At 36.1% G+C, this 26,560-nt stretch overlaps 2 long non-coding RNA genes across 4 annotated transcripts; both read left to right on the forward strand.

The window, feature by feature from the left end:
- Positions 1-1,358: 1,358 nt before the first annotated feature.
- LOC147384433 (uncharacterized) lies at positions 1,359-14,096 on the forward strand. 3 transcript variants are annotated; one of them, XR_015172775.1, is made up of 4 exons: positions 1,359-1,746; positions 4,269-4,485; positions 4,570-4,612; positions 10,037-14,096. It is a non-coding gene; the product is annotated as an uncharacterized LOC147384433 (long non-coding RNA). The 3 variants fall into 3 exon arrangements; XR_015172776.1 differs by lacking the exon at positions 1,359-1,746 and adding an exon at positions 3,988-4,138; XR_015172774.1 differs by lacking the exon at positions 1,359-1,746 and having other exon boundaries at positions 4,145-4,485.
- Positions 14,097-14,642: 546 nt separating this feature from the next.
- On the forward strand, positions 14,643-17,354 carry LOC147384434 (uncharacterized). Its single transcript, XR_015172777.1, has 3 exons — positions 14,643-15,118; positions 16,466-16,586; positions 16,907-17,354. It is a non-coding gene; the product is annotated as an uncharacterized LOC147384434 (long non-coding RNA).
- The last annotated feature ends 9,206 nt before the right edge of the window (positions 17,355-26,560 follow it).

Consider the following 26,560-nt stretch of genomic DNA (forward strand, 5'->3'; position numbering starts at 1 on the left):
GGCACCTCATTTTGTAATTGGGACACAATTGATAATTTACATCTTATGAGATTTTGAAGTTTATTCAAATAAACTTTAGTTTTGATTCATGCTTTCTTTATGGGTTCTTTATGAGTTTTCATTCGAGTTCTTGAAGAAAAGACATGACTCCTCGATTTATCAAGGAAGTGATCAATCCTTGTGGTGTCGTTAGATTGAGGTTTCAAGGACCTAGTTTCCTTGGGGTTTTAGTCGGATCAACATTTTAATTTGTTTTAAAACCATCTAGAACGTTTGAAGCCTAGAAGAGATCATCAAGAGAAGGTCTTAATTCAAGAAGGTTCATATCATGTTAGCTCCTTGAATTGGAAGATTTAACAATGGAAGCTTGAATTTAAAGAACCTAAGATAGAGCTCATTTACTCACTCATGTGTGAAGCTCCTACCACCAAGTATCTACATATGCATGAAGCATCTTGAACATATCTAAGCATGTTTCATTAAATCTAGCACAAAAAGTGTCGGAGTCCACCTTAGCTTTAATCCATAGGAATTGGACAAATCTTGAAGTTAACTCATGAACATAAAAATAAGATAAAAGAAATGAAAACTAAATTAAAATATAATTTAAGCTTGCTCTAGACTTCTCCACTCTTCAATGGAAGAAAGAGTTAGTCTAAGGTCATGGAAAGAAGACAAGAAGAATGAAATAAGAAAACTCTTCTATTTATTGATAACCAAAGATTAAATTATTTTCTCTTTTACAAATTTATAGAACTTTAACAGAAACTAATTTAAAAATGAAAAATACAAGAAAAAAGGCCAAGGGCCTTAGGTTAAAAGAAGAGGGGCCTTTTCCTTATTGAGGAAATGTTATATTTATAAATATTTGAGATTCTGAAATGATCCAATTTGAGCTGCCATCAACATTACAGATAAGATCATGTGCGAAGCAAACTCTTGAAAATTACGGCGATCTACTTAAATTCCACCATTGCTCGATGATGACTTATCATCGTGCGGTGATGTCAGCACTTTTAGGCCTAAGTTTTGATTGGGTTGTTTCATTGGTCTTCTTAGTTGTAATGCGAAATTGATTTCTTCAATTCAGATTCATCTTCAATGATTTGATCTTTGACCTACATAGTGAACACGAGCATAATCAAATTTTTTGACAAATACAATTATTTCATGTAAATAAGCCTATTTAACATGATGGAACTTATAACTTGATAATTCGAGGCTTAACATGATTATTTACTTAATATAGTAAGATAAGGATGAAAATCGGGATAAATTTTCTGGGAAATGTGAGGATAAATCAATGTTTTGATACACTGATCAGTAAAGGACATCCACTAATCCAAACCATAGTACAGTTAGATCCCCCAAAGAGACCAATGGTTAATTGGCAGGGTAGTTCAGGTATGCAAGGGTATCAATCGGTGTTTCAAAGTGTACCGGTGTCTTACCTCCCCATAGGAGCTATAGCATCTGTGGTCTCCATGCCAATATGAGTTCCTTCCAATAGACCACCAAAGGATGGTGCCGCGACCAACTGTTTTGTACGGAATACCTTAGAGACCAATACAGTAGCTATCACTAGGCACACCAATATGAGGAGCCTTGATATGTTATAATTGTGGGGAAGATGGACACATAATGAGAAGATGTACTAAATCGTGTAAACCATTATGGGAAGCATTACAATCAAGGTATATGTTATGACTTAGGAAGAGGAGCAAGGGACATAAGAAGTAGTTGAAGGTATGCTACTACTTTCCAATTTCTCATACATGTTTTGAGCAATTCTGGATCCTCAAATTCTATAGTAGCTGCTCGTGTTGTAAACAACTTGAATTAGAAGCTGTAGAGAATAAGAAACCTTTAACTTTGTCCACACCATTAGGAAATAAAATGGTACTCCATCGAGTATGTAAGTTGTGAGCTATCAGAATAGATGAGAGAATTTTGAATGTGGACTTGACGTTTAGAATTTCAGGATTTTGACGTGATTTTGGGGATGAATTGGTTAACAGTTCATCGTGTTTGTGTAGATTGTCATTTGAAAGTAATTACGTTTGATGTGCCAAGGGAACCGATATTCAAATTCGTTTGGTGTAGGAGACGAATTCCTCAAGTATTGAAGGTTGGGGAAATGAAAAATAGAAAAGGGATCTAGGCAGTGGTAGAACTAAGGAAGAATGCAGAGGCATTACCTAAACCTAGTGTTCACCCTCCTTTGTTCTAACCTTCTTGCCATTTTTTTGCAAAAAATCTCTTAAATTATCCAGAAATAGTTGTGATAATGGGGCTTGTTCTTGAGCTATATCTTAATTGTGGGATATTACTTCATCTCACCACCATACATAAATTTTCATGGAAAAAATGAAAAAAAGAAAAAGAAAGAAAAAAAAGGGCAAATGAAGGAAAAATTACTTGAGTTTTTGTCTCTTGTTCCTACCACAAGGGTGGTAGATCAAAATGTACCCCTAAAGTGGTAGGGTGGTTTCACTCCCATAATGTTTTGCATAAAAAAAAAGAAAGGACTAGACATGGAGAAGGAGGTCTCATGGATTGAGATCCATTATTTTACAGTGTAATTGAAGGCTACAAAATTAAATAAATTAGAAACTTGTAGTGGGAATGCTAGAGATCCAATAAAATTCTTAAGCTTTACAGTTTTGACCAAGTTTCTCCTCTCTTACTCTTAAAGAAAACATTTACAAAGAAGCTAAAAAATATAAAGAAGCAAAAAGTCCTTTAATACTGCTCAGGAGCTTCCTATTTATAGAATTACAGGGACGTTTTGTTACAAAAAAATCCTAGGAAAATACTAAAATATGCCTGAAAAAAGTTGTTGAACAAAGCGAATGCCCATTTGCAGTCTAAGCAAATGGACATTCACTATCAACAAAGTATTAGGTTTTTTCTTTTTGTTTGTTTTTTTTACGTTGATTCTTCTCTTATGAAAGCTCAGTCTTTTGTTCTTCCTTCTCTTATTGCCTTTGCTTTAATGTTTAGCCAAGTTTGTGTCTATTTTAGATACTAAATAGAATAGGATCAAAGTACCCTACAACATAAAGTTCTTTTGATGCTTGCCTATTAGAGAGGAGCTCAAGACATCACAACCACAAATCCAGTAACTAGAGCAAAGTATCCACCATGTTAGGGAATATATAGTCAATAGAGATGAAATTGAGGGAAAGTGAATGAGCACTATTTTAAGCGAACGATCCTTTGCTTTACCATTCAGTGTGTATTCCAAGGATGTTTAAAAGCCTTTATAAGGTGGAAACGACTCATTGAGTCCTTTACCATTTCAAAAACTCTCAAGCGTTTCATATCTTGCAATTTCAAGCAAACCCAGACATTCCATTAATCTTTTTGAGTATCCAAGACCTTTTTCGTGTATCAATTATCAAAATAAGTCTTTCAATTTCCTTTATTTTCTCAATTTTTATATTCTCATTGTTTGTTTGGGCTTTGATAGTAGGATTAGGTTATAGGTTGTATTTGAATGGATGCCTAGGATGGTGGGGTTAGGTTTAGGGAATCTATGTGTAGCAGGATTAAATACCCTAGATATTGGGGATGAGGAAGAAATGAAGTTGTTGGGGAGAATGATGGAGTGGGTACCCTGTTAATAGTGGGCAAGTAAAAACTTGAAATGTGTTATGTATTTAACAATAATAATGGAAAAGATAGAACAATTGGTTTCTTCGAGAGAACCAAAATCCTCCACAAGTTCTGCTAGAATTCAACTCCCCTTTCTTCATTCACAACAACAGATTAAATACAACTCAGAAAATAACCACCAGCCAACAAACGTTGGATTCTACTAACAACTTACTGGACTATTAACAATCACAAAATATCAGTAATATTATCTTTGACAGATTTTTAAGCCAAAATTTCACCAAAACTCGGCAGAACATGCACCTGCTACTAACTACAGACTCAAATAAAAACATTAAAGCATATATAAATAACTCAACAGATAAATAATACCCAACAAGTAATGGATCGCCTAGATAAGGCCCTGCAGCCCAATTAAGGCCCTGTAGCCCAGGCCCGACACATGACAATGCCTCCCCCTCAGAAGATCTTGTCCACAAGGTGTGAGAAGTCCTCACTCAGAACTCGATAGTCCACCCAGGTTGCTTCTTCTAGCTTTAACCCTTTCCACTTCACCAAAAGTTCTACTACTACTTGGTTCCCCTTCTTCACCATACGCCGTTGTATGATTTCCTCAAGTTCAGGCTTAAAGGTTCCATCTAATGCTGTAGGTGGCAAGGATTTTGATTGCTGATTTCGAGCCCCTAACTTCTTCTTCAAGTTCGATACGTGGAACACCGGGTGGATTTGCGTCATAGGAAAAAGCTTCAACTTATATGCGACGGAGCCCAGTTTTTCCAGTACTTCGAATGGCCTGTAGAATTGCGGAGAAAGTTTAAAGTTGCGACGTTGGACAACTAACTACTGCTTGTACAGTTGGAGCCGAAGGTAAACATAATCTCCTACTTCAAAGCTTCTTTCTGTCCATTTTAAATCAACGAATTGCTTCATTCTTGCTTGTGCCTCCTGCAGATTGTGTTGAAGGATACAGAGAATCTAATCCTTCGACTTTAAGGTATCTTCCACAGCCTGATTTTTTGTAGTTCCTGGAGAATAGGGCAATAATTTTGGGGATGGGTAGCCATAGACTGATTCAAAGAGTGTCAATTTGGTCGATGCATGAACATGTGTATTGTAACACCATTCAGTTAAGGAAAGCCATTTGACCTAGTCCCTTGGTTTTTCACCTGAAAAACACTGTAAATACTGCTCCATAGCCTTGTTCACAATCTCGGTCTGTCCATCCATTTGTGGATGGTAAGCTGAGCTAAACTTCAAGTCAGTTCCCTGCAACTTGAATAGTTCCTTCCAGAAATTTCTTATAAAAGTTGGACCCCCTATTTGTTACAATAGAACTAGGCATTCCATGCAATATAAAAATATTTGCAAGACATATTTTGGCTATTTTAGAGGCTGTATAACGATGGGAAACTGGAATAAAATGGGCATAATTAGATAACCTGTCGAGCACCACCATAATCACTGAGTACCCTCCCGAAATAGGCAATCCTTCAACAAAATCAAGAGAAATATTAGTCCAAATTTTAGTAGGAATTGGTAAGGGTTGAAGGAGTCTTGTTGGATGTATGTTTTCTGATTTATTTTTTTGATACACATCACACTCTCGGATTAAGTTTCAGATGTCACCCTTCATGCCTACCTAATAAAATTTAGAATGAATTTTGTAGATAGTTTTATGATACCCTACATGGCCACCCCCTGGACTGCTATGTAAGGCCTGTAGAATCTGCAATTTTAGCTCAGGTGTCTTGCTAATATAGAGTTTGCCTTTGTAGTAAAGCAACCCTTCCAATACTCTATATTTGTTAGGATCCAATCTCCCTTGATCCACTTTCTACAACAACTTCTACAACTCAAAATTATTTCCATAGGAAGCCTTGAGAGTATCCAACCAAGTAGTTGTTGGAACTGTAAGGGCTGCCAACTTCCCTTCTTTAGAATCCACCTTTCTAAATAGTGCATCAGCCACCCGATTGTCTTTCCCTTGTTTGTACTCTACTGAGAAATCAAAGCCTAACAACTAGGTGATACACTTTTGTTGAAGAGGTGTTCCAACCTTTTGTTCTAACAAATATTTTAGGCTTTGCTGATCTGTTTGCACCTTGAATTTCTGCCCCAATAAGTAAGATCTCCATTTCTTTGCAACAAGTACCAAGGCCATCAATTCTTTATCATAAGTTGACATTTATAAAGCCTTCCCACTAATTGCCTGGCTCTTAAAAGTAAATGGCCTTCCTTGTTGCAATAAAATAGCTCCAACACCATACCCACAAATATTACACTGAATAGTAAAAGGATGAGTAAAATCTGGTAGTGCTAAGATCGAAGGGTTAGTAACAGATTTTTTGAGTTTTTCAAAGGCTTCCTTGGCTGTTTTAGTCTAATGAAAGGAATTCATTTTTAAGAGAGAGGTTAAGGGTGTTGCAATGAGGCCATATTCTTTGATAAATTCCTTATAGTAGCCTGTGAGTCCTAAGAACCCTCTAAGAGACTTTAAACTGGTGGGAAAAGGCCAACTAAGCATAACATCAATTTTAGCAGGGTCAGCCTTTAATCTTTTATGGGAAATTAAGTGGCCAAGGTAGCTAACTTCAGAACATCCAAAACTACATTTAGATTTTTTTTGCAAACAATTGATGTTGTTTTAGAATGTCTAAAACAGTTTATAAATGAACCAAATGTTCTAAAAAGGTTTTTCTATGGACAAGTATGTCATAAAAAAAAGACCAAAATGAATTTACGTAGATGAGGCTTGAAAATGTCATTCATTAAGCCTTGAAAAGAAGCGGGTGCATTGGTAAGCCCGAATGGCATTACCAAAAACTTGTAATGACCATCGTGAGTCCTAAAAGTGGTCTTCTAGATATCATTAAGATGAACTCAGATTTGATGGTAGCCGGATCTAACGTTTAATTTGCTGAAAATGGTAGCACCATGTAGCTCATCTAATAGTTCATCAACAATTGGTATGAGAAATTTCATTTTGATGGTTTCTTTGTTGAGAGCTCTATAATCAACACAAAGCCTCCAACTGCCATCTTGCTTTCTTACCAATAGGACGGGTGAGGAAAATGGGCTTTGACTGGGTCAGATTATACCATTATTCAACATTTCATTGACCAACTTTTTTATTTCTATTTTCTGGAAGTAAGGGTATCTATATGGACCTACATGGACTGGTTTTCTGTCTTTATGGAGTAAGATATGGTGGTCATGTGTTCTAGGTGGAGGTAAACCTTTGGGTTCTTCGAAAAGTATTTGGTATTGGTCAATAAGGTCACTCAAAGTTGAGCCAAGTTTAGTAGAAAAAATAATATTTTCAATGGGTTCTAAAGCTGTAAAACTAAGCCCTTTCGGTATCTTTTAATGCCCTACCAAAATTTTCACCTTCTATCAATGATAAACTAGTGGGTGACATGCCTTGAAGTGTTCTACTCGTACCCATATAGGAAAATTCCATTTGAAGTTTAGAAAAAATCCCATAGAATTGGCCCTAGAGCCCTTAACCATTGGATTCCCAAAACGATATCACATCCCCCCAATGCAAGCAAATTTAGTAGGATATAATTTACCCTGTTTGTGGAGTTTTACCTCAGTACACTTTCCTTCATTGCTCAGAGCTACTCCATTGGCTACCTTCACTATCAATCCTTGGGTGGGATGTATCTTAAGCCAAGCCTTCTCAACAATAGAGGGATCCATAAAATTATGGGTGCTTCCCATATCAATAAGGACCACCACTACACACCCTTGCACCTTGCCCACTAACCTCATGGTTCTTGGATTAGGAGAGCCTGAGAGAGCATGGATTGAAATGCTTGGCTCTACCTCTACAATTTTTGGTTCACTCCGAAAACTACAGTCTCCCTTTTCCTTGCTATCCCTTAATGTTAAGGGCTCTTTGTCATCACTAGAATCCTCGCACTCCATAATGAATAACTTAACTGCCTTGCATTTGTGCCCCGGCCCCCATTTCTTATCACAATTGTAGCAAAGACCCTTCTTTCGCCTATTCTTCATTTGAATAGGAGATAAACACAGCACTGGAACCATAGCCCTCTTCTCGGGGAGAAGGAGAACCAAAAGTCAGCCTTGGGGGTAGAACACTCCCTTGACAACCTTCCTCAAGGCCAAAAAATTTTCTTCCTGCATCTTAGTGTAGACACCCCATTTTTTTATCCGCCTAATTAATCAAGTCGTCAACCCAATCGCAAAGGTTCCCAATGATGGATGTCTATTCCAATACTTTATTTTGTTACCAGATATGTTTCAGAAATCCGGATGAGGTATCTCGAACTGACAAAACTTAGAAAACACGCTACGCTACCAGAAACATAGAAATCATCATCTTGCAAACGAAAAAGAAGCTTCACGATAAAAATCACTAAAAATGACTAAATTACCAAAATACCCCTAACATCAAAACAATCCTAGAGCCTGCATTACGCTTAGGAAAATCCACTCAAACACATAAAACAACAAATCGAAACCAAGTAAACCACTTCGCCAATTTTCACAAAATTTGACAAAATTATGAAAATACCCCTCATAAAGTTCACGACCATTTCATACAAAAAACTTCATAAATGACAAAAACCAACATTCCCATTGAATTCCTTACGAAAAACTGATTCCAAAACATCCTGGAACATTGAAAAACGACTTAAAACGTAAAAAATCCTCTCCGAGGGTAAAATGATAATTTCACAATTTTAATAATTAAAAATTTCAAAATTAATAAATAAATCATTAAATAATGTAAAGTGAAACATTAATAAAATTAATTATAAAATTTAAACTGAAAAATTGATCAATCAGGTTTTCAAGAAAAATTATTGATGGTTCGCAAGATATTTCTTTAAGGACCCCTCCATTTGGGGGTCCAAAGAATCAAAGATATAATAGAGGGGGGTTCTCCAAAAATTTAAAGTCAATCAAGCAAGACTAAAGTCAAGATATTAAAGTTAATCAAATAAGACTAAAGTCAAAATTAAAGTCAATTAAGTAAGATTAGAGTCAATCTCATAAGACTAAAGTCAAAATCCTAAATCAAAACCCTAATCTAAACTAATCGAGTCAATCTCATAAGACTAAGGTCAAAACCCTAAATCAAAATCCTAATCTAAACTAATCAAGTCAATCTCATAAGACTAAGGTCAAAACCCTAATCTAAACTAATCAAGTCAATCTCATAAGACTAAAGTCAAAATCTTAAATTAAAGTCCTAAAGACTAAGTCAAAACCCTAATTGAAACCCTAAAAGAAACCCTAATCAAACCCTAATGCTTCTAAAAACTTTATAAATAGGAGCCTCCACACCCTATTTTCGTATCAAAGAAAAAATCCTAAGATAAGTAGGTGAAGAAGCCTCCACAACCTCTCCAAAACCCTGATTTTGGAGCTTCAACTCCTTACCTAACACTCCTGCTCTGATTTTAGCCTAAAAAACACCCAAAAACCTCTCAAAAACATCCCAAAAAGCCACAACAAATTCGAAGCACCCAGATCCAAGAAGGAGATACCTTACCTCGGAGATCAGAAATCAGATCCGGAGATAGAACGAAGTAAGGAATACGGTACAAGGAGCCGTTTTCACCAGATCTGAGGGAATAGCACTTTTGCAGATCGAAGGTAAGCTTTTTTTTATTATTTTTTTAATTTAGGTTTGTCATTAGCGATGTAGATTTATTTGGGATAAGTAGAAACTGGCAATGGCCGGGCGGGGTTGGTGCCTAACACCTTCCAACCCCATAACATGATCCCCGGATTCAGATTTTCTGTAGTAGAGTAGTTTTTTTTTCCATTTTAGAGTCAGTTTGGTTCCTAGACCCCAATAACTAGGTGGCGACTCCCAAACCTCAAGGGTCAAAAGTGGATCCGCGCACGCCGCGGATTGAGGGCGCTTTCACTTAGCCAACCCAAAAGCAATATTCAAAGTTTGTGGATTCAACATACATACCATGAATCTGATGTCTTCTCTAAGTCCACTAAGGAAACAACTGAGTTTATATGGTTCAACTAACCCCCTTAACTGGTGAGATAAGACTTCAAATTCTATTTTATAAGCTTCCACGGTAGTAGTTTGCTTCAATTTCGTAAATGCCTCCATTGGATCTTCATAAGTTGTAGGACCAAACCGTGTTTGCCCCCTAACAAATGCTTCCCAGCTCATGATTCCACCTGAAGCTTCCAAATCTTGGAACCAAGGCCTTACCTTCCATGTGGAAGGAAGCCAATAATACTCGATGTTGTGGATTAGTTTGATGAAAAGCAAAAAATTGATTTGCTCTATAGATCCACCCTTGAGGGTCCTTACCGTGAAATTTAGGGAAATCCAAACAGATGGAACGTGTTTGAATTGTCCCATGTTTTTCAAATAATGGATTGACCATTCTTTGCCCATCTGTGTTGTCCTCAGGTCTCCTCCCACTACTGTATACCAAGGATTCAACATTATCAGCCACTACCTGAAGCTGTTGAGCCAATACATCCACCAGTTGCTACAACGACGTTTTGCTGCTGGATCTCTTGTGCTTGTTTCACTCCAACAAAAGATTTAGCAAGTTGTGAATAATGTGTACCAGCTCCATCTTCAGCCATATGGATTGCCTGGCTCTGATACCACTGTTATGTATTTAACAATAATATTAGAAAAGATAGAACAATTGGTTGCTTCGAGGGAACCAAAATCCTCTACAAGTTCTACTAGAATTCAACTCCCTTTTCTTCATTCACAACAGCAGATTAAATACAACTCAGAAAATAACCATCAACCAACAAACACTGGATTCTATTAACAACTTACTGGACCACTACTAACAATCACGAAATATCAGCAACATTATCTTTGACAGATTCTTAAGGCTGAATTTCAACAAGACTTGGCAAAACATGCACCTGCCACTAACTATAGACTCAAATAAAAACATTAAAGTATAAATAAATAATTCAACAGATAAATAATGCCTAACAATAATGGGCCACCCAGATAATGCCATGCAGTCCAATTAAGGCCCTGTAGCTAGGCTTGACACATGACAAAATGGAATCCAAGGGCTTCCACAAAGGTCCTAGATTGGACTGAGAACCTTTAGAGTTTATTGGATGGGTTAGGTAGGGGCAAATGATCAAAAAGAAATATAGGGGTAGGGTCTGTGAACAATAGGCAGATTCATGGTAGTTTTGTGAAATCGAGGATCTCAAATGGAGGTTCTAGATTGTTTTAGAGACCCTAGAAAACATAAGGTAGGATTATTGAACCAATATGACATAAAGAGGATAAAAATAGGGGTTTAGGAAGGTTTAAAGAACAAAATCCAAAAAGTGGGTGAAGAAGATGAACCATAGTGAATATGCATTTGCTTGGTTAAAACGAATGGGAAATGGGTGAGGCAATACTCCTTAAAGCGAATGCATTCGCTGAACTCTAGCTAGAAAATGGCTAAGTGTCAAACTGAACAGAATATGTACACTTGAAAACGAATTTGCTCCCAGACTTGGCCAAAATTTTCCTATTGTTCGGATTTTTCTGATTTTGCCTTTTGTTCTTAAATGCACACATACCCAAGACCCCTATGACTAAACCACGAATCCACTATTTATCATTGCCTCTGTACGCTTAGAATGCTTTTGGAAATGACTTACAATTCTTTCACTATCTTATGTCATAACTTACACCAATTTCTTGTTTTTATCAAATATGCCTTATAAGTTATGCCATTTGCCTTAACACAGTCTCATGTTCTCTGTATACTTAACACAATCACTATAGTTTCAGAGGTACATAGAGTCCCCTAGGGGGTCAAATTGCTTTCTAGTTTTACTACCACCACACATACTGCTTCTTGTCCTCCATTGTCCTTTATATTCATAAACTATGTTCGTGATTGTACTATGCTACAAATTTGAAAAATGGAAGGCCAAAGTTCATCATCTGTTGCTTCTCAAGTTGTTGTCCAATGGGATAATGCACCAATTGCTCAAGATGCAGCTACTAAAGTCCAGACCCTTGTTGCCTTAGTTCAAAATGTGTGGCCCATAGATATTTTAGTATATGGGGTTGAGTATGAAGTAGAAGTGGTCGAGCCCACAACTATTAAATTTGAAAATGGTGGCCAAATGTTCCTCCGATCAATCACTATCCTAAAGGGTGCTAAGGTGCAGGTTATTGAGAAGATGCCCATTCTAGGGAATCGAGTGGAGGCGGATAAGGATGTACTTCCAGAGATGGAGTATTTGAGGAATTGGGAGTCCATACAGTGGGCCCAATGGGTCAACAAGACCTTGAATAATGACAAAATGAGAAAGAGGTTGGTAGATCTTGGGCTAATGGTTGTCGTGGAGATAAGTATGAATGATGTGTATTGCAACAAACCCTTGCTGGGCTCCCTGGTAGAGTTTTGGATCTGAACACCCATACTTTTGTCTTGGTTGGGAACGAGTTTACTTTCATAGTGGAGGACACTGTTAGACTGGCCTAACTTCAAGTTGGAAAGGAATTGGCTTATGTGCCCAAAGTAAAGCTTGATGGAGTGAAGAGAGGTAAAAATGTTTAGGCTAAATTTCATGAGGGCCATGTAGAAGATGGAGAAAACACATGGGAAACAATCCCTGTTGAGTTAGATAACAAAGTACAGCTAGTACTACTATTAAGAAACAAGAATAACTACCTTTCTTATTTATTTTCTCAGCATTTACGTGGCATCATGCAGCCCGACTTGGTGTATTAGCGACATAATTTTCAACATCGTGGTTTGGATTTTAGTAGGAAAGGATGTTTGTCTGGCCAGTTTGATGGTGGTGCAACTATACCAAACTCTTGAGGACCTTCACAAAGATATGATTACTCGAACCAGTAAAAGGGTAGTGGGGCCAAGGTGTCGAAGAAGGTAAAGAGTGTTATGGACCCTTTTGGGTCTTATAATTGTGGGCCTACTAGAGTTTCCCAGATATGGCCCCAAAAATGGTAGAAGGATTTGTCTCTTTGACCATATATTGAGGGTGCTGTTACGGATATGAGAAATAGGTTAAGTGGAGTATATTGCAATATTTGCAACAACTCAATGAGGCAAAAGATCTGGTGTGGAGACCAAAAGCTCAAAATATTTACAAAGCTGAGCCATTGTTCAACCTCCATGAAAAGGTGAGAGATGGGATGGCCTAGCTATATATGCATATAATGGTGACCTTGGGATATCTAATCGAGATGCCCATGTACCCGCTAGTTCTGAATAAGCAAGAATCAGATGACTGAGCAGTGCATTTAGCGTACAACCCGCACTGGGTGACATTGCAACTTGGGTATGACTAAGACATATTTGTTCTAGAGGGAAGAGTAGTTAATGACCAAGTATCTAAAGAAGAGGTACTTTGATTGCCTGTACGTGAGTGTAGTGAAGGTTGCAATAGATGTAAAGGTCAAGCTAAGGACACTGGGCTATATTGAATATTTTTTGCAACATGTAAAGGCACGGTATATCTTGATATCCAAGATTTGGGTGAATATGAAGGAGACAGCAAGATACTGTATCTATAACTAGAATGTCCTCAGCCATACCACCTGGGTTGTAAAGGGAAGGTTCCTGACCGTAGATTAGACAATAGATTGCAGATATGACATGAAGGTTGCTGGGAAACTAAGATTTTCTGTGAACTTGAAGATGTAAAAGATATTGATTTTGAGGCTGAAGAAGAAGAAGCCAAGAGGAAGGCCTAAAGGAAGAGAAATAAAAGAAGAAAAAGAAAAAGGGAAAAGCTTAGGCTATGGAGTCTGAGGATAAAGATTTGGCAGAAAAAGAAAAAAACCCAATGAAGGGGTGAAAGAGACCAGCAAAGGCGACTATGGCCAAAGAGCCCAGCAAGAAGAAAGGGAAAAAAAAGGTCACACTAGTACAAAAGGTGCAGCTGATATACGAGTCCACCACTGAAGGTAAGGAAATAGTGGTAATATAACACAACAAATAAAAGAGAAAAATAGAGTTACCAAACTTTAAACAGGTTAGGAAAATAAGTAAGATAAAAGATAAGCAATTGACACTTTAAATCTATGCCACTCCAAATACCACCCTAAATAGGAAATCCAAGATTCTATGTGGTTAGAAAAATGATGGGCAAAACAAAGGGAAACATACTATCCCAATGGCTACAATAGGGTAGACCACCTTAAGTATGCCTTCAATCCCGGATGAGGGAAAAATTGATTAATCATGGGAACGTAAAGTGCAATGCTTCCACATGACTAATATAGGAAAGAAGGTTGATAGGAGCTCTACTACTGTGCCAAAGCCATGGGCTCTGGGTAGTTATTAGAAAAGGGAAAAAATCAAAGAAATATCAAAAACCTCTGAGACGAGTTGTAATGACAAGAAGGTTCATGATATTGCAAAGTTGATAGAACAAGTATATACATTTTTTTTCTTCTCTATTTCTTTTTCTTATTATTTTTGTCAATCAAATGAAACTAAACCGACTATTATTGCTTGTAGGGATAGAAGAAGAAGAAGAGTTACCCAAGATGATTGGGGCAGAAGCAATCAGGAAAGAAGAAGAAATTCCCCGAGAACCTCAGATTGAGGGAGAGGAGGTAGAGATAGGCTCCAATTCCTCTAAGGACGAAAATCCAGAGGTAGGAGTTTCTATCGAGGATTGTGAAAGTCCCTTAGTCTTAGATTATAAAAAATAGGTGAAAAAAGAACAAAAAGAAAAATAGGATAAGGTGACAGAAGAGAAAGAAGGAGGAGAAGGTGAGACATCAAGTAGTAACAGTAGTAGTGGAGGAAGTGATAATATGAAGAAGATAAAAAAATTAACAAAATAATAAAAGATGGAGAAGTTCAAGGTGAGTTTATAGTTATGAGATCTGAGACTCGAGGTGTGGAAGAAGAGGTAGTGGTAGAAAAGGAAGGTGGAATTCGAGAAGAAAAAGAAAGCGAAGAAGGGTTAGAAGGTAAGAAAGTTGTTGATATGAGTATATATATATTAAGAAAGTATATATATATATATATATATATATATATATATATATATATATATACATAGGTCGCGTTCGGACGATAAACAAACCCACTCACATCGCGACAAATCGTAGAGACCGTCGGATTTAGCGAAGATCTACGGTCCAGATCTAACTTGGGTTTACAATTGATTTAAACAAATAACTTTTTCGAATTTACAACTATCTCCCCGTAAAAAAAAACCCAAGTCTAAAGATTTGAGTTTGTCTTCATCTTTTGCCCTCTGTGTTCGAAGACACAGACCAACAGATCTGAGTTCGTCTTCTACCTTCACACTCTTCCTCTTCGATTCACTCTTCCACTTCGACAGAGATCAGAGATCGATCTCCATCTTCATCTTCTTCTTCTTCTTCTTCGTTTCTAACATCGTTTCTTGCAAACGACGAAACCCTCTTCCTTACTCGTTATTTGTCTTCTTCCTTCATCTTTGTTTGCGACTGCGCTGACGAAGGTCACGGCTTTGTCTTCACTCTCTCTATCTCTCAAAGGTAAGAAATCAGAAACCCTTAATTATTTTTTATTTTAAATTTCTTCGATTTTTCTGAGTTTTATGTATGTTTAACTAAAAATTTTACAATCCTTATGTGTTTAATTCGAAGAAATGGGTTCGAATGGCAATTCCTATGTGTTTTTATAATTTTTTTGCCTAAAGATATCGATCCCAATATCAATCAATTAGTTCAACTTTCGGACTTTTTGATGATTGTTCATGTTCGGATCGGACACCAATTCAACTAAGAAATTCTTGACCAATTTTTTTTAGCTCCAAAATCAAAAATTCCAAAAACGCAATTCAACTATACCAATGGTTTATGTCCTTGGATTTGATTACTTGTTTTGTCAGTGGCGCTTATTTGAAGTATAAGTTCAAGGTGGACCAATCAAGGGATGATAGGCTTTCATATAAATAGAAGCATCTAGTTGGAATGTGTTGGTTTTGGTTGGATTCTTGAACCTCCTCTTATTATTCTCAGCTTTCCTCAGTTGACATTTGTCTTACCATCTTAAAATCATGATTTTAAATCTCATCCGAGATCAGGACTTCTTGTTCGAGTTATCTTGGTATGGTCTACCAAAAGGAGTTTTAAAACCATGCTTAGGAAGAAGAAGAAGAAAAAAGGAAGGGAAAAATTTGGTTTGAATATAAGAAATTTAGGCACTTTTAAGTGCCCAATATTTTTTTTAATAAAACAAGGTGGAATTTTGGCACTTAAAGTATTGAAATTGGGTTTGAGTCCTCATATTGAAATTGCTTTCCTCTTCATCTTCTTTCATTTTTCGTGTTTGTGTTGTTGTACTTGTTGTCGTTGTTGTTGTTGCTACTAGAATTTAGTGATTTTAGAAGGCAAATTCCCAGCTTCTTCACATCTGATAATTGAAGTGGTTTCACTTTTCCCCATTTTCAAGAATACCCCCTCCTACTTTATACATTGTCCTTCTTTTTCTCCTCCTGTTGTATGTTTGCAATATAGGAGCACATTTATATATCTCCTTTTGTGTGTGCTTTGGATTGTCATGTGAGGAAATTTTAAGGAAATTTTAGACATATTGAGATGAAATTTATGTCAGATCTCATTTCATTGATAAAGTCTAGAGTTCCTGATCCAGATCCTGAATTTAATTTGAGCATCTAAAATCTAGGATTAGTGTTTCCAAACTTCACCTCTATTTTGCCACTTTTTTAGCTGCTTTGTTTATTGCTTGTCTCCTTTAATGGTGTTTTTTTTTCATTGCTACATTTATATTTTTTGGGTGGCTATACCCTTGCTTCAATAGTTTTAATATTTTATTTAACTATCTCTATTTTTCTTTCTTTTCATATTATCTTTCTCAAGTGTTTGGGATATTTCGATGGAAATAAAAATTTCATGTGCTTGTGGCGAAGGAATTTGTCAAGTATTCATTTCTGGAACTTCAAGAAATCCTAATCGTCATTATCTTAAATGTCCAAATGCGGTAAGTTTTAATTGTTTAACATACGTTTTGGTAAGAAATTATTAAAAACTTAATGAATTCTTTTATTTGTCTTTTCTAAGTTGGAAATGACAATGGTTGTGGATATTGGATTTGGATAGATAAACTAAAATGGTGTAGATGTAGGTGTGGACCTTGCAAATTAATAACCACCACATCAAACAAAAATGGCAATAAAGGGAAATTTTTTTTATTGTTGTCCTAAATCAACTGTAAGTGTTTTTTCTTCTTCTACTAAATCAACATTGTAGTTTATAGTGATCTGCGGTCTTAAATTATATCTTATGTGAATTCTTTTTCAGTCAGAAAAAAATGGTTGCGATTTCTTCATGTGGGATGAGGAGTTGAAGACTAATGCATCACAAATGTAGAGGCGGGTGAAGAAATTACAAATGGGGAAAAAATGATCGAAGACCTTTGTGAGAATATTGTAAATCTTTGTAATAATTTAAAAGATAAATTAGATAAATTAAAAATTGAGGACTAGAACAGATGCTTAATTTGTATTTTCTATATGTATCCATCTAAGGAATCTTGTAATATAACCTATCGTAGCATTCAGCTACGATGAAGCAAGATCTTTTTTAGATAGAAATTTCATAGATGGAGATCAATGGCTACAACTTTAATTCTTTTTTCAATTTGTATTATTCCCTTTTTTATGTATACTTGGTGTAAGAAATAGTGATGTGGGAGTAGGCTGAGTGCATGATGTGGCTGTGTTGGGAGCATATTTATGCAAGAAATCTTTCTCCCTATTTCCTTGCAATTTTTTTTTATTATTATAATGTTTGTGCTAGCTAAAATGCTGTTGTTTGGACTTGACCTTGGCAGTTTTACATCTTTATTTTGTATACACTATCAATAATATTTTTTTAGTCATGTTGAAGTGAACTCAAGATTGACCTCATTTTGCACTTTTCTTACGTGGAGGTGTGTACGAACCATAGATGCTTTTCATCAAGATGTGCTCACAGAACCATAGACGCTTTTCACTCATATCTCGATGAAAAACATTTATGTTTCGTACACACCTCCACGTCAGCAAAGTGCAAAATTAGGTCAATCTTTGAGGTCACTTCAGCATTATTCAATTATTATTATTATTATTATTTCTTATCCAGAATTAGTTTTAGAACTTCAAAAGAATAAGTGAATGACCCAATTATATTTGCTAAAGGATCTGTTTCCTTCGTCTGAAGGAACTGTTGTTTACATTTGACCTCAATGGTTTACATCGTTACACTTGCACACCTAGATCGGTAAATTTGGTCCTTCGTAGATTATTGGTTCACAATGTCTTTTCAGAATTTGCACACTACAGGGGGGTTCACTTGTTTTCTTATTCATGTATTTATTTTTGTTTTTTTTATGCTATACCTTGGTCAGCATATGCCCCACTTTTGGTGGAAGTGATCCTGGGTTGCGAGCGGAGCTTATTCATTCTGTGCAGGAGAAACTGAGTCTAATCTGTGTGCATGATGTGGCTATGTTGGGAGCACATTTATTCCTTGCATAAAGCTTTTCTCTACCTTAATATAATAATCACTTATAATGTTATTTTTAAATAAGATGATGTGTTTTCATTATATCGTAAGTTTGGAACTTTGGATTATAATCATTGTAGTAATAATATCACATCCCTCATCTTTCAGGCCTTAGTTAAGTGGAATTTTCTGCTATAAACAACAATTATGCCTGGAAATTTAGCATTGCCAGAGACATCCATTGCATCAAACAAGAAAGGGTCTGTTTTCATTTTTTTGTTGAAGGAGCAACAAAAGATTAACATACATTTTGTAAGTCCAGTTTACCCTTAAAAAAAATATTGTCTTGGAAAATCACTCCCAAGCATTTAAAAAAAAAAGAACATTCAAAATTTTCTTCCATGTCATGAAATCTACATGCTCTTGGCCCAGGTAATGGATAGTAAGAGTACATCTTAAAGACCATGTTGAGCAACAAAAGAGGAGAGAAGGTAATGGGTTCTCATGGATCAATCCTTTACATCAGTAACACCTTCTGTAGAGATTTGAAATCGTGCTTCAGCTTCTGCCAAACACGGGGAGCTTATTACCTTACAAATGCGTTCCTCTTCCCTTCCCTTACGAAGAGAGAGCCTATCATTAAGATGAGACCAGTAAAGAAATATCAATACAAGAAGAAAATTAAAAGAACACAAGTGTAGGACAAAGAATTATCAGACCTTGTAGTTGAAGCATGTGCCATGATGTTTCCACTAATAGGTTTGATTTGGGGCCCAACAAAGATGGCAGAACCATCCACTTGTGCAACAACTTAGTTGGTAATCACTACAACCACATCAATCTACGATCCAACAGTAATATTAGAACATGGTATAAGTGCTAATGGCGACTGAAAAGCAAAAAGGACATATTTGTATCCCATGGGCATATGGGAGGGGGGAGATACAATGGAACCCAAATTGGACATTTTTGCAAGAATATAACTCAATCAGATAATTTGGACCATCCAAACTTCTATTTGCTCATAACATAAACTTACTTTACTAGATTTTTCCCTTAATTTGAGATATAAAGCTTACCTCATCTGCCAACTTCTGAAGGCTCCTTAAGAACTTCGCCAGATGCATCTGCCTGGCAAACAGCTCTCCCCTTCCAGAAAAATTTGTTACTAAAGAGCTGTAGCACTGTCCACTATCATAAGAGCAAACCTGCTCAAGCAAAACCCATTGAGCAATTAATCTGATCCACAGTTTATCTTCAATAAATGACACAATACCCAAGTATAAGATTCCATAACATGTTGTGAGAAGTTGTGTACAATCATTATAGTAAAACTACATAAGTAAATAGATGTTCATTAATTAGGCACGAAAACACAGTTTGACCCAATTCCTACAGAGTTGCAAATTAAATTAAAATCTATGGTGGGTAAATTCAATGAGTTCTGGTTTTGCTCAAAACTTGATCAAAATCCTATTGGTGTTGATACCACCTACAGAGTTGAGAGTCAGGCCCCCTACTTGGTGAAGTTAGTATGTGAAAGCACCCTTGATTCGCGGGGTGCATGGATCCGCTTTTGACCTTTGAGGTTTGGGAGTCGCCACCTACTTATTATGGTCTAGGAACCAAATATAGAATCGAAACGGATAAAAATGACTAATCTACTAAAAAAATAATGAGTCTGGGGATCACATTACAGAGTTGGGAGGTGTTAAGCACCAATCCCGCCTGGCAAACGTCGGTTTCTACTAATTCCCAAGTAAACTACATTACTAAAAGACCTAATAAAATAAAAAATAAGAAATTTATACCTTTCCAAAGACAATGATCTTGTTCCCTCAGATCTGATAGAGCAGCTCCTTGTACAGTACTCATCGTTTCATTTTGTCTCCGGATCTGATTTCTGCTCTCCGAGACAAGGTATCTCTTTCTTAGATCTAAATTCTTCAGATTTTTTTTTTATAGATTTCTGGGTGTTCTTGAAAAGTTCTTAGGTATTTTTCGAGCTAAAATCAAAGTATGGGTGTTAGGTAAGGAGTTGGGACTTCAAAATTAGGGTTTATGGGAGGCTAGGGAAGCTTTTTGACCTACTTCTCTTAGGATTTATTTTTGGATACGAAAATAGGGTGTGAGGACCCCTATTTATAGATTTTTTTAAGGGTTTGTTTAGATAGAATTAGTATTTAATTAGAATTCTTTTAGTTAGAATTGTTTTAGGTAGAGTTGTATTTTAATTAGAATTGTTTTAGGTAGAGTTATATTTTAGTTAGAATTCTTTTAGGTAAAGTTATATTTTATTTAGAATTCTATTAAGTAAAGTTATATTTTAGTTAGAATTCTATTAAATAGAGTTATTATTTAATTAGAACTCTATTAGAATTTTGACTTTTGGTCTTATTTGATTGACTTTAAGATTTTGACTTTAGTCTTACTTGATTGATTTTAATATCTTGACTTTGGTCTTCCTTGATTGACTTTAATTTTGACTTTAGTCTTACTTGATTGACATTAATATCTTGACTTTAGTCTTACTTGATTGACTTTAATTTTTTGGAGAACCCCCTGATTGACCATATTTTTAGTCATCAATAAACCCTATAGAAGATTGTAGTAAAGTGATTTGTAGGGTATCGTTATTGGCCGGGAATTGCGGGTACTCCTATTCTAAATAGTCATAACAAATTTTAGTTAGTTTAATTAACAAATTGAAAACAAACATATTACACAAATTTGTAGGGGTTTCAATTTTGGCGATTCGGATTAAAAAATAATAATAATAATAATAATAATAATAATAATAATAATAAAAAGAAAGAAATAATAAAAATAAAAATAAAAATTAAAGAAATAAATATTTACAATTGATCATCCTCTCTCACAATTCAGAAAATCAAATTCATTAAATGACTAATCAAATTGCTTCAACATAGATAATGAATTTTATGCCTTAATTACATATCCGAATTGAATCAAAGTGCAAGCCTAAAGAGATCATGCATCTTATAAATTCCTTCTTAGATAATCCCTAGGGTTTTGGAAAAGTCCATCACCTAGTTATTTTGATTAAGCAATCAAGTTAATACTTAGCGTATCCTTACAACTTCTTAAACAAATCATTAAGATCAAAAGGAATTATGATTCAATAACCTACTCTTCAAACCTATGGAAAAGTCCATGGCTAAAGAACATGCAATTTTCAGATCACAACTATTGTTCATAGTTTTTACCACTTTTAAATCATATTCCAAATCAATTAGGTGATTAGAGATACAATTATGGCTTCAATGACCGTTAATATCAAAGTTTTCAATATGACCAAACTGAAAATTCAGCATACATAATTAAAATTCACTGATTCATGTGTCTACATATCACCAATCCAAAAACATCAATTAATGAATCTGAAAGTCACTAACTCATTGAATTAAAAATTTCCAACTTAAGAATCTAACAAGATGTTCTTTAATCCAAAAGCAACTAGGGTTGCAATAATAAAAATAAATAAAAGTCATAAGGGTTACACTTTTTAACACAACCAAAGAAGTTTGAGATGTGTTGGTGGTGATGTTCCTCACGGCGATGATGTTGATGGTTGAAAACGAATACAAGCAGTACGTTGTAAACTTCTTGGCAATAATGTTGCTGAAAAATTTCAGCAACTTCTCCTTCTTCTTGACAGCAACTCGTTGGCCCCTAGTTCCCCAAGTTTCAGCCGCCTCTTTCCTAAAGAAAAGATAAAAAAAAAACCTAATAGAGAGAGAGCAAGAGAGAGAGAGATAGAGATCTTCTTTTTTTCCTTTCTTTTTACCCGTTCTTCTCTTCCTTCTTAGAAGCTAACAAAATCTCCTAAAAAAAATCCTAAATCTTATCCTCCAATAACAATATATAAATCTGACTAATTAAAATAAAATAAAGTCCTAATATAATTAGGAAAGTGGTGTTTTAGTTGGAATTTTCGTGCACTAGATTTGGAGACTTTCGAAAATAAACCTCGTCAAATTTTTAACAAATTCGCGTCAATAGTTTACGTGTAGCAACTTCAAACCTAATTTTGACCTTGATACAATCATTATCTCTTAAAACTCAAAACACAAAAGTTGTAGATCTTTTTCTCAGCGTTCCATAGCATTTGAAATCATCTCAATTGGAGTTTGGATGAGAGAGTTATGCCTAGATTACGAAGCGATGTCAAAACTGTCCAAAATCGCCCAATTAATTTCGTTTTGCACTTAACACCTCCATTTGCATCCTAAATCAAAATAAAAGAATAATGAGTACATTTAGGCACTAAATATGTATAAAGGACTAAATATTAAAGGAGAAAAATATGACATTTTGCATTCTTATCAAATTCCCCCACACTTAACTTTTGCTCGTCCTCGGGCAAAACAGAACAAAATGTAACCTAATAGAAACTCAAGGAAAATGACAAAGACTAACTAAAAACACCACAATGACTTAACACAAATTAAATGACTCTAATCCTTCCAACTTACATCTCAGAGATCCTTTAGATGGTATGGCATAATAAAGTAGGAAGAGCACAAGTTTACTTCAAAAATAAGCCACAGAGTTATTAAGACTATATAGCATGCATACTTGGAGTGTGTGTGTGTGTGTAGCCAAATATAAGTGTAATATGCATCCTCAAGTTAATGCACAAATTGTATCAAACTTTTCTTCTCACGATGCATCACTCTGGTTTTCTCTCAATTTGATATGGTGCTAGCTATACTAATCACTCAAACACTTGTGAAAACAGTTTAAACAATAGGCTTGCTTGTCCACCCACTTTTCACATTTAAAACAGAACATCAAAGGATCAAGAGGTCTTTGAAAAGGTTATAATGGGGCTAAAGGGTATCACAAAATTTCCTCAGAACTAGAAAGCAATTAGAAATGTCAATAAATAGGTCTTCATCATTAAGTACCACATTTCGATCACTCTAAGGTAGATTTCATCAATTTTTTTTTCTTCACTTTGCTTTCGAGATTTGTAATGCTCCCATTTCTTCAGAACTTGTATTCTTTAAATCACAACACTTCTTTTCATGTCCCTACTTCTCCTTTGATCACAATTTTTTTTTTTTTTTTTTTACAAATCTTACACCTTAGAACCATATGAAATCCTCCCCCACACTTATGCTTTTCCACCCTTCTTGATATCACCTTATAAACAAGATCCAAGCTCACTAGTTCCAAGGAAAAGGGTAAGTAAAGTGTTTAAGTTAAAAGAGTAAGTGAATGTGGGTTAATGAAGAAAATAGGCTAATGAAGGCTCAAAGGGCTATCTAAGGGTCAAATCACAATCAGGACAAAGGCTATTTGGTCATGGTGGTAAAATCCTAATTTGCCTCCGTCTTCTCCAAATCTGAACATGTAAAATTGTCTCAAGCAGGTTTAAAGCAAGTTCTAGAAAACATGATATTCACAAGATGCACTCAGAAAAGAAGTTTAAATTGATATGTATAATGAATCAATTATAAGGCTCGAATAGCTCACAAATATTGCAGAATTATGCAAGTATCATTCAATATGTCTCCATGCTTCACTTTAAGATAACATATTACTCGAATCAAGGCTAATGTGCATCAAAATTTCCAAGTATGACTACAATATAAGCAAATTAACTCCATTTCTTGTTTTATTTGTAAAAATATGCTCAATTCTATTTACAAGCCATCTATCTTAAGAATCAGTTTCTTCATTGAGTTGGAAGGAATTCTAAAAACAAAACAAATATTTTTTTATTTTTTTTTTCTTTAATTTTTTTATTATTTTTATTAAAGTTGTAAATCCCTCCCCCACACTTAAATCCTACATTGTCCTCAATGTAGATCAGAATAAGCCTGTAAGTAGAAATATAAACATGAGCAAGGTATTCACGAAAATCACACAATAAAAAAAATGAAATCCACCAAAGTAAATAGAGGAGAGAAAGAAAATGCAAATCTGTGTTGATGTATCCTCAATAGCCTTGGTTGAATTGGGTTGCCTCCCAGTAGCGCTTGAATGTTTACAGTCCTTCAGCCTAGACTTTGTACCTCGTTTTTAGTCCTTTGTGAGTGGAGCCTCTAGGAGGGGTACTTCTTCCACAGTGTGCTCCTTAAAAGCCTCATAATAAGGCTTCAAGCGATGGCCATTCACCTTGAATTCATTTCCAGTTTTGTCACTTTTTATCTGTACAGCACCATGAGGAAAAACATTAGTGACAACGAAAGGACCAACCCATCTAGAACGTAACTTACCAGGAAAAAGTTTAAGTCTAGAATGGAAAAGAAGAACTTTTTGGCCTACAACAAAGGCCTTGCCACGGATCATCTTATCATGAAAAGCTCTACTTTTCTCCTTGTAAATCCATGCGCTATCATATGCCTCGTTTCTAATCTCCTCAAGTTCATTCAGTTGCAATTTTCTATGTAAACCGGCCTCATCAATGTCTATGTTGAAAGACTTAACAGCCCACCACGCCCTATGCTCAAGCTCAACTGGTAAATGACACGCCTTACCATAGACAAGTCTAAATGGAGACATCCCAATTGGTGTTTTGTATGCTGTCCTATAGGCCCAAAGTGAATCATCAAGTCTTTTACTCCAATCCTTGCGTGTATAACCCACAGTCTTTTCCAAAATTCCCTTAATCTCACGATTTGAGACCTCTGCTTGTCCATTCATTTGAGGATGATATGGTGTTGCCACCTTGTGATTCACCTTGTATTTTTTTAGCAGAGCATCAATTGTTTTGTTGCAGAAGTGTAATCCACCATCACTAATAATCGCACGAGGCACTCCAAACCTAGTAAATATGTTAGATCTCAAGAAATCTGCAACAACTTTAGAATCATTAGTTCTGGTGGCCTTAGCCTCTACCCACTTGGACACATAATCAACAGCCAAAAGAATGTAAAGAAAACCGTTAGATGAAGGAAATGGCCCCATGAAATCAATGCCCCAGACATCGAAAATCTCAACAGTTATGATATGGGCCATGGGCATTTGATCTTTAGAACTTAAGTTACCTGTTTTCTGGCACCTATCACAAGTCATGCAGTACATATATGCATCCTTAAAAATAGAGGGCCAAAAGAAACCACAATCTAATACCTTACGGGCTGTCCGACGTGCACCAAAATGTCCACCACAAGACTCAGAATGACAAAAGGCAAGTATAGATTTATGCTCAGATTCAGGGACACACCTCCTAATGATTTGATCACTACAATGCTTCCACAAATAAGGTTCATCCCATACATAATATCTAGCCATTTTCTTAAGCTTTTCTTTATTAGACTGAGGTAAAGTATCAGGGAATTGCTTAGTAACTAAATAATTCACAATATCTGCATACCATGGTTCACTTACCTCAATCCCAAAGAGCTGTTCATCTGGGAATGATTCTTGCAAGGGTAAGGTGTCCTCCTCATGTACAAGTCTGCTCAAATGGTCAGCTACCAAGTTTTCACTCCCCTTTTTGTCTTTGATCTCCAAATCGAATTCTTGAAGTAACAACACCCATCTAATCAGCCTCGGTTTGGCCTCCTTCTTTGTCATCAAATACTTCAAAGCTGGTGCATTGCACAATCCAAATGGCATACGTCTGTAGGCATAAGTGCCAAAAGGGCAAGTGAAGGTGGTCTTCTCTTGATCCTCTTGGGCTATACAGATCTGGTTGTACCCACTATATCCATCCAAAAAGCAATAAAAAGGGTAACCAGCTAATCTCTCAAGCATCTGATCGATAAAGGGCAGAGGGAAATGGTCCTTCCTTGTTGACGCATTGAGCTTTCTATAATCTATGCAAACTCGATAACCATCACAACTCGTTGAGGTACTAGCTCATTCTCCTCATTCTTTACTACAGTAACTCCAGACTTCTTTGGCACAACTTGAATAGGAGACACCCACTTGCTATCTGAAATAGGGTAAATAACGCCACAATCAAGTAATTTTATTATCTCATCTTGTACTACCTTCATCATGGGTGGATGTAGGCGTCTCTGGGCTTCTCTGGTGGGTTTGGCACCATCCTCCAATAGGATTCTATGGACGCACATGGTTGGGCTGATTCCCTTGATATCTGCCAAAGTCCAACCAATGGCGGTCTCGTACTTCTTAAGAATGTCCACAAGCTTCTTCTCTTGATTCTCCTCCAACTTCGAGGATATAATAACAGGCAGCGTCTCCTTATCCCCCAAAAAGACATACTTCAAGTGATCTGGCAAAACCTTAAGCTCAAGTGTAGGGGCCTGTATCACTGAAGGTAACATCTTGTTAGTAGAAATAGGAAGGGACAAAGGAGGAATATACCTTGGTAAAATGGGTAGGGACTCAAGGGAGGCCACGGTTCTGATCACAATGGGCTCCTCAGCCTTCTCCAACTCAGCTTTAGAAATGGAATCTCCATTCTCATTATAACCAACTCCTTGAGAGAGTGTTACTTTCAACTCATCCTCTTCCATTGCTTCCATA

The sequence above is a fragment of the Akebia trifoliata genome, chromosome 15, assembly GCF_017979445.1.
Source record: "Akebia trifoliata isolate Shusen 1 chromosome 15, ASM1797944v1, whole genome shotgun sequence".
In the NCBI taxonomy this organism is placed as follows: Eukaryota; Viridiplantae; Streptophyta; class Magnoliopsida; order Ranunculales; family Lardizabalaceae; genus Akebia; species Akebia trifoliata.